The 15,982-nt window shown below is 42.1% G+C and overlaps 1 protein-coding gene across 3 annotated transcripts in view; it reads left to right on the forward strand.

Moving 5' to 3' along the window:
• The window catches only part of PTK2 (protein tyrosine kinase 2), a 252,208-nt gene that overhangs the window by 14,978 nt on the left and 221,248 nt on the right, over positions 1–15,982 (forward strand). The gene's annotated exons all lie outside the window — the stretch shown is intronic.

Below are 15,982 nucleotides of genomic sequence, written 5' to 3' on the forward strand. Positions count from 1 at the left end.
GAAATCAAAAGACGCGATGCATTGGGCATATCTGCTGTGAAAGACCTCTTTATTAAAAAGCAAAGATGTCACCTTGAAGACTAAAGTGTGCCTGACCCAAGCCATGGTATTTTCAGTCTTATATGCATGCAAAAGCTGAACAACGAATAAGGAAGACTGAAGAAGAATTGATGCCTTTGAATTGTGGTGTTGGCAAAGAGCATTGAATATACCATGGACTGCCAGGAGAACAAACAAATCTGTCTTGGAAGAAGTACTGCCAGAATGCTCCGTAGAAGCAGGGATGGCCAGACTGTGTCTCACATACTTTGGACTTGTTATCAGGAAGGATCAATCCCTGGAGAAGGATATCATGCTTGGTAAAATAGAGGGTCAGTGAAAAAGGGGAATACTCTCAACGAGATGGATTGACACAGCGGCTGCAACAGCGGGCTCAACAGTGATTATAAGGATGGCACAGGACTGGGGAGTGTTTCATTCTGTTGTACATAGGGCTGCTGTGGGTCAGAGCCGACTCAGTGGCACATGACAACAGGGCATGTAATTGAACTGGATAAATGACGCCAAAATATAGCATGTACATGTACTATATCAGGGCTTCTCACACCACAGTGTGCATGTAAATCCCCTGGGCATCTTTGAAATTCCGGGTTCTGATTCAGGTGGTCTGCAGTGGGCCTCAGATTTTGCAGGTGGTGCTGGTTATGCGTGGGCCTCACTTTGAGTGGCAAGGTGTTGGTTTTCAGCATGTGGGTCATGAGATGGCAGTGACTTCTTGCAACAGACGAGGCAGGTACTGGTGTTGGGCATGGACTGGGGGTCAGCCTGGTGCTGTGGTCTTAGTTTCGGCTGTTAGTTTCGCTGAATCTCCGTTTCCTTGTCTGTTAATGGACCAAATAATAGTACCGTAGGTTTTCGAGAGAACTGAATGGTAACAGGCCAGGTGATGTTATGTGGTGCCTGCCTAGCCTATGGGGCTGCTGCAGCTGCCTCTGTAAGGGAGGGGAGATAAGGATAAAGGAATGGAGCTAGGGATCGGTTTTGTGGAAAGATCAGGGCCAGAGAGACAGGGCTGATCACTCCAACACTCTACATGGCCCTCCACGGCCTGCCAGCACTCGTCTGCCTTCAGTTACGGGATCCCTGAGCGAGTCACCATATTAGACATGCCTGTGTAACTGTCCTCATCAAAATGTCTCTCCCCCGCCCCGCCCCCCACTTGGCTGCCTCATCTTTCTTCAGGCTCTTTTCCCTATCTGATATAGTTTGCATTTTACTTATTTTTTTGTATTCTTTTTCACTTGGCTCTGATGTAAACTCTGTGAGTGCAGAATGTCTGTTCATGGCTTATCCCTGGCATTTAAAACAGTGCTCACTGGATGATGGGTTGAGTGACTGTTGTGTCTGTCATTTCTTATCTGGCTTTGCTTTTGTCTGTTTTGAACTTATATTAAGGAAATCACACTATCTGTGTTTTTCTGTGACTTCTTTTTCACTCAATACTGTGATTCTGAGACTCATCAGAGGTGCTGTAGGTTGTTCCTGTTAATTCATTTTCATTATTGTAGTCTGTTTAAAGGATGTTCACACTCAGTCTAGGCCACAGTTCATGGACATTTGAGTTGTTTCTGGTTTTTGCAGTTGTACGCATCCGTCGCCTGCTGCACAGGCACACAAATGTGTCTAGCCTATATATCTAGGAGGGGCTTGCTGGGTTATTGGGCATGCCAGTCTTGACTTTTGTTCTTGTTAGTTGCTGTGAAGTCAGCCCGGACTCATGGTGACCTCATGTACAACAGAACGAAACGTCGCCTGGCCCGGTGCCATCTTCACAGTTACTGGTATGCTGGAGTCCATTGTTGGGGCCACTGTGTGTTTTGAGAGCCTTTCAACCTACAGGACTCATCTCCCTACACTCTACTGGACTGTATTCTGTAGTGATCCATAGGATTTTCACTGGCTCATTTTCAGAAAGTAGATTGTCAGGTCTTTCTACCTAGTTTGTTTTAGGAAGTTCTGCTGAAACCTGCCTACCATGGGTGACCCTGTTGCTATCTCAAATATTGGTGGCAGCTTCCAGCATCATAGCAACATGCAGGCCACTGCAGTACTACAACCTGACAGATGAGTGGTGCTTCAGCTTGACTGTTGCTGGGTGCCATTGAGTTGACTCCAACTTACAGTGACCCCATGTGATAGAGTAAAACTGCCCCATAGGGTTTTCTTGACTGTAATCTTTATGAGGAAGACCCTCAGTGAGGTGGATTGACAACAGTGGCAGCAACAATGAGCTCAAGCATAACAATGATTGTAAGGATGGCTCAGGACTGGGCAGTGTTTGATCTGTTGTGCATAGGGTCGCTATGAGCCGGAACCAACTCCACGGCACCTAACAACAACAACAACAACAGTCTTTATGAAAGCAGGTTGCCAGGTCTTTCTCCTGTGGAGCTGCTGGGTGGGTTTGAACTGCCAGTCTTTCATTTAATAGTGAAGTGCTTTACCGTTTGTACCACCAGGGCCCCTTTCAGCTGGACTAAAAAAAAAAAAAATTCCTGGCTGCTCCACACCCTTGCCAGTAGTTTATTTTGTCTGACTTTTTTCATTGTTGCCATTCAGGTGGGTGTGCAGTAATATCTCACTGTGGCCTTAATTTAAATCACTCCCATTCCTAACAGTCGTGGACCTCTTTTTAATACTATATGTATTGGCCATATCTATTTAGTCTTCTGTGAAGGACCTGTGAAACTGTGAAGCCTTTGGTATAATTTTATTATGTTTTTCTTGTGCTTTTCTTGTTGATTCATAGCTGCTCTTTATATATGCTGGATTATTCCGTCGTCACTTATAGTTGGTTCATATTTTCCTCCAGTTTGTGGCTTATCTTTATCTTTGAATGTCTTGGAACTGAAATTCTTAATTTTAATAGTCACCTTTAGATCACTTTTATCAAATCAATCTTTTCCTTTATTAGGTTTTTTTTTTCTTTTCTCATTTAAGGAATCTTATCTGAGAGCTGAAGTTCCCCTCCCCCCAACACACAGCCCTGAGGGCTAAGCTTTAATGTGAGATATTTTTGTTATTGAGTTCATAAAATGTTTATTGTTCCTTTCAACAAATAGAGCAGGTATTTAGACTTATTTTCTAATTTCCATTAAGATACCTTGGATGGCTCAGGAATCATAGTGAATCTCAGAATCGTAGTATTGAGTGAAAAAGAAGTCACGTAAAAGCACAAATAGTGTGATTGATAAATTCAAAATGAATGGATTTTTTTTCTATGTAGCGTGTTGTGATTGATTTCTAAAATTGGATTATAGTCAGATAATGTGTTTGGTATGGTACCAATTCTTAGAAATCAATATTATCTTAAATAAACATATAGTGTAGTTGACATTGGCCAAGAGCCTGGGCCTAACTCAAATTTTTGGACATCTAGCTCCTTAAACTCCAGTTAGGCTTCGTTTGCATAATTTATACCTTGGTTATGGGGAAAAAATTAGACTGATAGGTTATTAGTCTTTTTGTTAGTAGAGTTTCTTAGATTTTTTTTCTGCCTCTGGGAGTGCTAGGGTAATTTCCTGGCTCAAGTTGAGGTGTTCACGTACATTATCGGCTTTTAGACTTTGTTGTACCCAAGCTGAAGCTTAAAGACAAGCCATGGTCACCCTTTGTTTTCTCTTAGTGACAGACAGACAAGGGGCTCATGCTGTGACTGCAGCTGCCTGCCTTTCAGTGGCGTTTGTTAATTAAGCTGTTTGATTTTGTTTTGCTTACTCAAGGACTGACTCTTAAAAAAGAAAAGGGAAAGAAAGAATTTTTAGTTTGTGGTTTTCCGAGGCCTTTTAGCTTAACGTTTATTTTGGTTGTCCATTTCACATTTTGTTTTAAAAAAGTAGCCTTAACTTAAAAATTACCAAAATTAGATATGGATCAGAAATTAAATTTTGTCTCTTCCCTAAAATCTCAGGCCTCAGTAATCAGAGGTGTCTAGGAATTGTAGTTTGTGTAGATAGGCAGGTCTGTTTAATGGAAAGCATTGTGTCTGGGAAACAGAAGACCCAAATTCAAATACTGGCCTTCAGTCACTGACTTTTGACAAGTTATTTCATTTCTGTAATTCTCAGTGTCCTCATCTATAAGGTGCAGCATTTATGATCTCAGACTTCGAGATTATAGGTCCAGTTCCCATGTAAAGTAGCGTACCAAACCCAAAAAAACCAAACCTGTTGCCGTTGAGTCGATTCTGACCGATAGCGACCCTTTAGGACAGAGTAGAACTGCCCCATAGAGTTTCCAAGGAGCGCCTGGCAGATTTGAACTGCCAACCCTTTGGTTAGCAGCTGTAGCACTTAACCACTACACCACCAGAGTTTCCATAAAGTGGTATATAAACTGTTAAAACCAGTTATCTGTAACAGATGTGTATAGTTTTTTGCTGTAGGCCTGATACTTCCCACTTCTGTGTTTTCCAGTTCTTGAGCTGGTTAATTCACTTAATCGATCCGTCAACATTTATTAAACTCCTGTTTTGTGCCGGGCACAGTGTTAAGCTCTGGTGGTGTGGACGTGAAGAGGAGTGAGACTGACCCCGAGCGGTGACGCGTGCATGATGGGGGCAGCGGTGGTGTCATCCCCAGGTGCTCTGAGAACCCCAGGGAGTCCCTACAAATGCTGTAGCTCGGGGGTCAGCGGCAGATTTTCTCTGTAAAGGCCAGATAGTAAACATTGCAGGTCATGTTTTCTTTTTTTTAAACAACGCTTTAAAAATTAAAAACCATCCTTTGGCCAGGAATCATACAAAATCATATAAAAACCATTCTTGCCCAGGACCAGATTTGGTGACGCCTGCAGGCTCTAGCTGTCTGAACGGATTTGTAAACCTTAGTTCAGTGGAAGATGGGGAGTGAGAAGGGCATTCTAGACGGAGGATGCATCGGGTGTGCTCAGGTGTAAGGGACGGACTGGGGCTTTGTGGAAGCACACGTTACCCAGATACAGGTTGGGGGGAGGAGGAGATGACATGGAGATTAAGGGCAGGATCGGAGCAGCTTGCACTTGATTCTGATAGAAATTGTGCATGTCCTGGAATGACAAGAAGAACCCTGGTGGCCTAGTGGTTAATAGCTACGGCTGCTCACCAGAAGGTCAGCAGTTCGAATCCACCAGGCGCTCTTTGGAAACCCTATGGGGCAGTTCTACTTTGTCCTGTAGTGTCACTATGAGTTGTAATCGACTTTATGGCAATGGGTTAACGGGTACAATGACAAGAACAGGTTTATAGGGCAGGAGCATGGTTTGCTCCAGTCGCAGAGGTCAGTAAGGAACTTATGACAGTTATCCACATTAGAGAGGGAGAAGGAACCAAACATTTGTCATTAAGGAAAGGGCTTGCCTGCTGTCATCTAGCTGTAAAGTGATGGGCGAAGTTCAGATGGTCCAGTTGAACAGTCTGTAGTCTTTTAATGGAGCGCTAGGGGCACAGAGGTTAAGAGCTTGGCTGCTAACCAAAAGGTTGGCAGTTTGAATCCACCAGCCACTCCCTGGAAACCCTGTGGGGCAGTCCTGCTCTGTCCTGGAGGGTGGCTGGGAGTCGCAAGGGGCGAGGTTTTTGGTTTTGGTCTTTTAATTACAGATATCAGTTGCGAAAGTAAATGAAGAGGGCCCTGATTAGGGGCGCGGCTGACAAAGTGCAGGGAAGACATGATTTGGAAAACTGTTTCCGGGTTAGAGTCTTCAGGCTTTGCCCAGGTAAATGAAGTGGCAGGGCCGAGGGGGACAGAGTCTGGGGTTATTTCAGGAGGCTTTCCAGATTTTTCTCTTGAAGACAAGTTTATGAAACACTTTTTCCTTTAAATTCCCCTCCCCCGGGAGTATACTGATGATCAAACAATTGCTTTGAGGAGGAAATGTTCTTTCCTGAGTCCATGGACCGCTGAAATTGTAAGCACAATTCTCTGTGAGTGTGTGTTAGAGATTTCATCAAACTCTGAAAAGGGAGCCTAACTCAAAGGAGAACCCACTCCTTGTTAAATCATGCACATCTGGCCCACTGCAAAGCTTGGTGGTGGGGGGGGAATGGGAGTCATCCAAGCCACAGGAGTTTTACTTTAAATGAAGTACCTCCCAACTGCCAAGTAAAGCATAAACACATGGAACTGTTTCATAAGTTGAAGCGTGTCAGCCAGCAATTAAAAAAAATTTTTTTTCCTGGCTCCTCCCCTGTCCCACCCCCTGGCACAAACAAAACCCTAAACAAGGCACATTTTTGGTACACAGAAGGCCAGCCATGTGTTTGGGACTCCGATTGTTGCGGAATGTCTTTTAACATGCTATTGAACATCAGACAAAGTTCAACTTTATGGATTATTAGGCATATCTTTTTTTTTTTTTATTTTTATTGTGCTTTAAGTGAAAGTTTACAAATCAAGTCAGTCTCTTGCACAAAAATTTATATATGCCTTGCTACATACTCCCAATTGCTCTCCCTCAAATGACACAGCCTGCTCCCTCCCTCCACTCTCTTTTTGTGTCCATTTTACCAGCTTCTAACCCCCTCTACCCTCCAGGCAGGAGATGCCAACATAGTCTCAAGTGTCCACCTGATCCAAGAAGCTCACTCTTCACCAGCATCCCTCTTCAGCCCACTGTCCAGTCCAATCCATGTCTGGCAAGTTGGGTTTGGGAATAGTTCCTGTCCTGGGCCAACAGAAGGTCTGGGGTCCATGACTGCCAGGGTCCTTCTAGTCTCAGCCAGACCATTAAGTCTGGTCTTTTTACAAGAATTTGGGGTCTGCATCCCACTACTCTCCTGCTCGCACAGGGGTTCTCTGTTGTGTTCCCTGCCAGGGCAGCCATCGGTTGTAGTCAGGCACCATCTAGCTCTTCTGGTCTCAGGCTGATGTAGTCTCTGGTTTATGTGGCCCTTTCTGTCTCTTGGGCTCATAATTACCTTGTGTCCTTGGTGTTCTCCTTTGATTTAGGTGGGTTGAGACCAACTGATGCATCTTAGATGGCCGCTTGCGAGCATTTAAGACCCCAGATGCCACCCTCCAAAGTGGGATGCAGAGTGTTATCTTAATAGATTTTATTATGCCAGTTGACTTAGATGTCCCCTGAAACCATGTTCTCCAAACCCCCGCCCCTGCTGTGCTGGCCTTTGAAGCATTCAGTTTATTTAGGAAACTTCTTTGCTTTTGGTTTAGTCCAGTTGTGCTAACCTCACCTGTATTGCGTGTCGTCTTTCCCGTCACCTCAAGTAATTCTTACCTACTGTCTAATTGTAAGTTCCCGTCTCCCTCCTTCCCTCCCTCCCCCCTCTTGTAACCGTCAAAGAATATTTTCTTCTCTGTTTAAACTATTTCTCAAGTTCTGGTAATAGTGGTCTTATTCAGTGTTTGTTTTTTGCAGCTGACTAATTTCACTCAGCATAATGCCTTCCAGGTTCCTCCATGTTATGAAATGTTTCACAGATTCCTCACTGTTCTTTATTGATGCGTAGTATTCCATTGTGTGAATATACCACAATTTATTTATCCATTCATCCATTGATGGGCACCTTGGTTGCTTCCATCTTTTTGCTATTGTAAACAGTGCTGCAGTGAACATGGGTGTGCATATATCTGTTCGTGTAAAGGGTCTTATTTCTCTAGGATATATTCCAAGGAGTGGGAATGCTGGATCGTATGGTAGTTCTATTTCTAGCTTTTTAAGGAAGCACCAAATCGATTTCCAAAGTGGTTGTACCATTTTACATTCCCACCAGCAATGTGTAAGTCTTCCAATCTCTCTCTCCACAGCATTATTAGGCATATCTTAATGTTCACGTGGTTATGTGAGATATATGCGTCACTTTCATTTTTTTTAAGCACTTTTAGCCATTTCTTGACTGGCATGTGAGATAAGCCAACACCAGAAATGAGTGTAGTTCTTCCCCTGGGTTAGAAATGGCACAACGTGAGCTGTAAAGGCCTACCTGAATAGCATTGTTCTCGTGAGCTGGCACGTGAACAACTGGAGGAGAAGGAGGGCATCTGGTGATTAGTTGTTGAAAAGTGAGCATCAGGCAGACTCATCTGGCCTTCTGGAGTCTGGACTGGTTCCTGTCTGACGTTGGCATTATTGCGTGTAATTTAGGAATCACCACAGTACAGGTAACAGCAGTTCCCGCAGAGAGTTGTTGAACTTGGTGAGATTTGGCTGCCCCTAATGAGTTGGTCTAAAGGGGAGTGGTTGGAGATGGGATTGAATTTGAGAAGGTTTCTCTTCTCCTGTTGAGAAAAATTGTGAGCTCTACAACAGCCAGGGTGCTGTGAATGGCGAAGATAGAAGAAATGAGGGGTATGGTGATGGTGTAGAAGTTAGACATGAACCCCTAGACTCTGCTGCCACCCGCAGATTTCAGGCTGTGGGTAATTGTGGGTCCAGCTCAGGTGAAAAGCTTGGAGACTACTTTGCTTAGGTCATGGCAAAGTTTAGGTGGCAGTTTTGCTTTCTGTTTGTGAAAGAAACAGTGTAGTGGCTCATATCCTGAGGAATGAACTCGATAGCTCAGGTGGCAGGAGTAACTTGGTTTCAGTGCAGGTTGTCTGCGTGTGAGTTCATCTTTGGCAGTTCAGGCTTGGTTATTTGGTTGGTGAGGAGCTGATGCCTTTGATTTTCATTTTTCCTATGAGTCTGCCTTTTTGACCATTTCATGGGAAAGCACTCAGACTTTTCTGCTGGCTTTCTGTTCCCTTTATTCTTATTTCTTTAAATAATCTACAATTTTAAAGTGAGTCCAGCTTTAGTCCAGAGTAAATGAGTGTTTGATCGGGAATGAGGGGCGAATGCTAAGAGAATCGTAGAAGTCTTGACATTTAGCTTAGTGGTAACCCTTTAAATAGGTGAGAAGGGTGTGAAGACAGCTCATAAAGTCAACTTTCCTGTTCATTGACAGAGAGCAGAGTGAAGCAGTCAACAAGATTGACAAATTGGTGCAAGAAATGGGCATAATTGAATCTACTGCCCACACTTTTTCTAAGCAACTTGTGGTTTCCATTCACTTACTTATGTCCACGTTAGCTTGGATATTTGAGAAATAACTAACATGGTAGGCTTACTTTTTTAATATATTCTAAGTTTTAAAAACTTAATAATGTGAACTCTTTCATAAGGAGCAAGTGAAATAATGCATGTGTGTTAATTATTCATTTAGCAAATATTTCTTGTGTATCTACCCTGTGGCAAACACTGTGCTGGATCATAGGGAATCCATGAAAAAGACATGAGCCTGCCCTCATGAAGCTTCCAGGCTAGCCAGTGGTTCTGGCAGTTGTGTATGTGAGAATCACTGCGGAGAGCTTAGTAGTGACACTGCGAATGCCTGGGTCACCCACAGAGATGTTGAATCATCACACCTGCTCTGGTAGCCAGCCGTCTGCATTTTAAGTAGCATCCGCCTATGTTGAGAAGCACTGCTAGTGTTGCTGAAAATTCATTGTGAACCATTAAGGCCTAAAAAAAGTAAACTATTTCTATCAACTGTTTTCTAGGGAGTCCAAGAAGCTGTTATTGCTTTCAGGTAAAAGAGATGTTGCAACCAAAAGCAGTAGAATTTACCACAAAACTAAGAAATCAGAATTTCTACACACAAGTAAGGATGTTTCCAGAAATGTCCTCTTTAACTTTTTTTTTTTTTTTTAAATCAGGGCTTTAAATAAAGATTAGGAGTCATATTGGGAGACAGTTAATATTTTAGAATCAGATTTAAAAATATTTTGACAGTTTGTAATGAAGTGCTAAAATCAATAAGGTAAAATTTAACAGGAGTGAATATAAGATGGCAGGCCCAGGTTAAAATGAAAACTAACTGGGAGAGCCGAAGATGAAAGAAATGTGTTTTAACTGTACTTGTGTGCAGAAGACCCGCAGGGTTTAGTTGACTCCAACAACGCTCTAGACACTTCTTCTGTAAAGGGCCAGTTGGCCAATATTTTAGGTTTAGTGGACTAAGAGGAAAAATTGATAATATGTAGGTAGGTATGCCTATAACAGAAGGTAACAAATTTCTTTAAATTTTTTATTGACAATATAAAATTGTAATTATTGAGTACAGTTTTTTTTGTAATTCAGGTCTATTATATCAGAACAGTAGAATTCTTTTTTGGAAGGGGAGGGCAATAACGTTTCTGCTAATTAGGGTTCAAAGTTAGTGTTTCTATCGTAAAAACCAGTTGCAAATGTTCATTTTTTAATACTGACCTGCAAGGAGATCTGATATATTTCATCTTTGAAAATGTCTGCGCACTGACCTGCCAAATGCTGGTACTAGTTCAGGAGCACGTCATTGCACTGACCTGTCAAATGCTGGTACTAGTTCAGGAGCATATCATTTTTAATGGCTCATATTCACTGTTGGACTCTTCTTGGTATCTCCCGTTCAGCCATTTCACTGTCGGTTAATCACTTCAGTTGGTGGTTAGCTGGAACGTCCTTAACTGCACCGGTAAGTGGATTTTGAAATATGTAAATTTTCTTTGCACTTGCATCAAGGTCCAAAAAATATTGCCGGAATTGTAGTTTGAGCTCAGAAAATATATCTGCTGCAGATTGCGTGGGAATGGAGATTGGTTTTTTGTTTTAACTTTTTGACAGCATAGGAAGTGTATAAAGAAGCTGCTTGGTATTATTTGTGAGTTAAGCATTGTCTAAAGGAATATCACAGTGTAAGTTTTCTCAGGTAAGCACTTTTCTGCATTGTAATTTTAGATTGAATTCATTAAACACTATCAAGTCTGTAGCAAAAGCTAATTTCCAGAGCCATTCAGTGTTCAATAATTGTGATAACTAAGGGACGTTCTCCTTGTTCATAAAAATTTCAGCCTTGGCTCTAAGATCAAAAAGTCACCATAAGACTTTACCACTGTTAAGCCAATAAACTGCTATGTGATAGGACAGGCCAGGTTATTCAGCTTCTATTTCCAACAAAAATTCACAGACTTGACTATGGTTAAGTCCTCAAGAGCTAATGAATTTCACAGTTGACACTAATGGTTCAATGACACATGAGAGATTCATATACTTTGAGAAAAGTAATGAATAATGCAATGAGTAATCATAGGATTCAAACACATTACATGTTCATAAGCTTTGTAAATTTGTCCAGCTAAGCTTTATTCTGCTCCCCACACATTTTTACCCCTTTCAGTTATATTACATCTTAGTAGATTCTACTTCAGGTTGTACTGAATTACTGTTTTCTCACTTTCTTTGAAAATATTCTCCTCTGTAGTTGTTCCACAGAGGCTGTTCTTAGAGGCTAATTCTTTAGTCCCTTCAGACTTGGCTTTGATGCCTTGAATGAACAGCAGCTGAGCAATACTGGTAACATCTGTGACTTATCAAGGGCCAAGGAAAACCAAAATCATTTGCCTTGTCTTTTAATTGACCATTGTTGTTTCCGATGTCCTCAGCTCTTCGAGCAACTGTTCAAGCCAGAAGGCTAATAATAGTCTTAAACAAATTTATTTTGTCTGGACACTTTTCTTGGTCTGCTGCAGTCAAACACGACTTAATTAACTGATCATGGGTAAGTGGCTTTCCTTGATTGATTAACAAATGAGCCACTCAGAAACTTACTTTGGTTGTAGCCTCATCTTCTTACCTACTTTTTTTTGTTGGGGAAATTCTGCTGTGATAAGATATTCCATTTTAAATTTTCTAATTTTTCTCGTTGCATTCCTGTGAGTTAGGAATATTGCGATGAGTGCTTTGTTAATATCCACGTATATTCTTTTAGCACAGCTGTAGTTTCACCGTGTAATGAACACAATGTCTTGCCATCGAGTTCAATAACAGAATAATCCATACTTCACTGTACAAGCATGACGTTTTAAGTTTCCTTTTCTGGTTTTGACCTGATAGGTACGCATGGATAATAAAACCATGTAATGTTGTATTTTGTGATTCAGTTATAACCGTTAGTGTGATTTGTAGGTTCCTTCCTGACAGCGTGAAGTGATGAGGATGTCACATAGGCGTTCTTTTGCCACGACCAGCTTTGCATTGGTGGCACAAAAGCAGGTGTAGATCATACGTAAATGAATGCACATGGCTGTGTTCCAATAAAACTTTATTTATGGACATTGAAATTTGAATTCCATATAATTTTCCTTTGTCTTAAAATGTTATTCTTTTGACTTTTTTCCAACCATTTAAAAATGCAGGTGCCCCACTTATTTGCAGGACAAAAAAGAGGTGGTGGGCCGGATTTAGCCCCTACATCGTAATTTGCCGATTTATGAACTAGTTGTTCAAGATTACTCAGCACTTTAGAGTGAGCTGCTCAAAATTCAAATATAATTGTGGGTTGCGCTGATGGAGGTATAATTTCCATGGCAGGGGAAGCAAGTCACACTGTCAGATCAAATGGGTCGAACATGTCTGGGATGTGGCATTTTAGTAGGGATACTGAATTTTTTTTTTTTAATGACAGACTGATCTGTGTCCAGATGAAGACAATCACGATAATATAGGGCACTTATATCAACCATATAAAACGTGGAGTTATTTTACCTAGATATAGAGACACTTAGGAAGAATATAAAAGCCGCCTTCCAATATATGAAGAATTATTCTGCAGAAGATGATTTTAAAGTTCTCTTATTTTTTTTAGATGGTAGACATGGGGAGGGTGGATATTACTTACAGGAAGTATTTAATGAGCCACCAATTCCTGGTAAATCTTCCTCCGCCATTTTTCTGGACATTCTTCTGCTCCAGCTCTACTCATGCCTGTGTCATCTTTTTGTGGTTTTTTGCAGTAGCTTCCCACCTGATTTCCCTGCCTGTATTGTTGTTGTTGTTAGGTGCTGTCGAGCGGATTCTGACTCATAGCGACCCTGTATAGAACAGAATGAAACACTGCCTGGTCCTGTGCCATCCTCATAGTTGTTTTTATGCTTGAGCCCATTCTTGCAGCCACTGTGCCAGTCCATCTCATTGAGGGTCTTCTTCTTCGCTGACCCTCTGCTTTACCAAGCACGATGTTCTCCAGGGACTAGTCCCTCCTGATAACATATCCAAAGTATGTTAGATGAAGTCCTGACATCCTTGCTTCTAAGGAGCATTCTGGCTGTACTACTTTGGAGACAGATTTGTTCGTTCTTCTGGCAGTCCATGGCATACTCAATATTTTTTGCCAACACCATAATTCAGAGGCATCAATTGTATTGCCCACCCCCATTAGATTCTCAGTATGGTTGTCAGAATTTTCTTCTGAAATATAGTTTGGGTAATATCATTTCCCTGCTCAAAATCCTGTAACGGCTCCCCATTATTGTTAAGATAAGGCCCAAACTCTTTAATGTGGCAGTTGAGACCTACATGATTTGGACTCTGCCAAATCTAGGGGACTTTGAGGTTTTATGGGGCTGCTCACACACCAGTCTCCCCTCCCTCTGGAGAGAGATCACTCATTACCCTGAAATGTAAGCGAATGTTTCTGCAGAGGGGAAGGAAAGGGACATCTCCAGGGAGGGACGTCTCTCTGGAGGGATACCCTATCTCTAGATTTCAGGGATATTTGCTATTCAAGCTTGTCTTTTGCTCCTGGACCATATTGGAATGTGAGAAATCCATGGCGAAGAGTCTCCCAACAGCAGTGACTTAAGGACGCTATAGTGGAGATGGTTGGAGTAGATCTAAGACACTAGATGGTCTTAAACAGACAGAAGTGTCGCTGTGGAGCTGATGACGACTCACAGTGACCCTGTAGGACAGAGTAGAACTGCCCCATAGGGTTTCCAAGGCTGTAAATCTTTATGGAAGCAGACTGCCTCATCTTTCTCTTGGCAAGTGACTGGTGGGTTTGAACCACCTACCTTTTGGTTAACAGCTTAACCACTGTGCCACAGGGCTTCTCTAGATGACCTTAACTTCCTTTTAATTCTGTGGTGTTCTTAGACGGCAGTGATGACTTTGTGGCAGCAGAGACTTTGAGAACTCCGTTTGTACCTGGGCAGTTCTAGACTTCTATGGTAAGTAGGCTCAGATTTTTGAAGATGGAAGAGTTTGCTCTCGTGGTTGAGGTCAGAATTTAAAGTAGTGACAGGGGAGGCACGTTCTTTTCATAATTTACATTTGTATATACCTTAGCTTACTTTTTTTCATCCCCATTTGTGCTACAACTTCTGGTCCTCCTCAGATTTTCTTAAACTTTGATTTTTTGCATTTTAACCCTGATTTGTGTGTGGATAAATGTTTTTGATTTATCCTGCTTGAGATTTGTTGGGCTTCTTGAACCCGTGGGTTGGTACGTGTCCAGTCCCACAGAGTTCTCAGCCACCATCTCAGATTACGGCCTGTCTAGCACTCTGTCTCCTCTCTTCTGGATTTCCGGGTAAGTGGTTAAATGATTGTTAGATCTTTTCATTATGTTCTGTTTCTCTTCTGAATTTTCATCTCTTTGTCTTTCCATGAAACATTCTGGCTTAAATTAAAAAAAAATCTTGTGGTGAAATACGTATGACAAAACATTTGCCATTTCACTCTTTTTACCTGTGCAGTTCAGTGACGTTAATTGCTTTAATTCGGCTTGTTTTCTTGTCTACCATGTGCAGCCATCACCAGTTACATTTCCAAATTTTCTCATCACCCTTGACAGAAACTCAGTCAGATAAAATCTTTTGACCTGTTTAATGGTTTGTAAATTATCTTTTTACTTGTTTCTAATCTGCTGTTAAATGTTATCCACTGAATTTTAAATTCCAGTTAGTGTACTTTTTGTTTCTAGTAGTTGTATATGTATATGTATATAGCATATTATATATTTTATATACAGTATAAAATATATTATCTATACTTGTATATTTATGGGTGTGGTATGTACATATATATATGTTGTCGTTAGGTGCAGTCCAGTCAGTTCTGACTCATAGCAGCCTTATGTACAACTGAACGAAACACTGCCCCGTCCCATGCCATCCTCACACTCATTGCTATGTTTGAGCCCATTGCTGCAGCCACTGTGTCAGCCCATCTTGCTGAGGGTCTTCCTTTTTTTTTATTATTCATTTTATTGTGCTTTAAGTGAAAGCTTACAAATCAAGTCAGTCTCTCACACAGAAACCCATATACACCTTGCTATACACTCCCAATTACTCTCCCCCTAATGAGACAGACAGCTCTCTCCCTCCAGTCTCTCTTTTCAAGTCCATTTCGCCAGCTTCTAACCCTCTCCACCCTCTCATCTCCCCTCCAGGCAGGAGATGGCAACATAGTCTCAAGTGTCCACCTAATCCAAGAAGCTCACTCCCCACCAGCATCCCTCTCCGACCCATTGTCCAGTCCAATCTGTACCTGAAGAGTTGGCTTCAGGAATGGCTCCTGTCCTGGGCCAACAGAAGGCCTGGGGTCCATGACCACTGGGGTCCTTCTAGCCTCAGTCAGACCATTAAGTCTGGTCTTTTTACGAGAATTTGGGGTCTGCATCCCACTGCTCTCCTGCTCCCTCAGGGATTCTCTGTTGTGTTCCCTGTCAGGGCAGTCATCGGTTATAGCAGGGCACCATCTAGTTCCTCTGGTCTCAGGATGATGTAGTCTCTGATTTATGTGGCCTTTTCTGTCTCTTGGGCTCGTAATTACCTTGTGTCCTTGGTGTTCTTCATTCTCCTTTGATCCAGGTGGGTTGAGACCAATTGATGCACCTTAGATGGCCGCTTGCTGGCGTTTAAGACCCCACACGCCACTCTTCAGAGTGGGATGCAGAATGTTTTCTTAATAGGTTTGATTATGCCAGTTGACTTACATGTCCCTTGAAACCATGGTCCCCAGACCCCCGCCCCTGCTACGCTGGCCTTCGAAGCATTCAGTTTATTCAGGAAACTTCTTTGCTATTGGTTTAGTCCAATTGTGCTGACCTCCCCTGTATTGTGTGCTGTCTTTCCCTTCACCTAAAGTAGTTCTTATCTACTATCTAATTAGTGAATACCCCTCTCTCACC

The sequence above is a fragment of the Elephas maximus genome, chromosome 15, assembly GCF_024166365.1.
Source record: "Elephas maximus indicus isolate mEleMax1 chromosome 15, mEleMax1 primary haplotype, whole genome shotgun sequence".
NCBI classification, from domain to species: Eukaryota; Metazoa; Chordata; class Mammalia; order Proboscidea; family Elephantidae; genus Elephas; species Elephas maximus.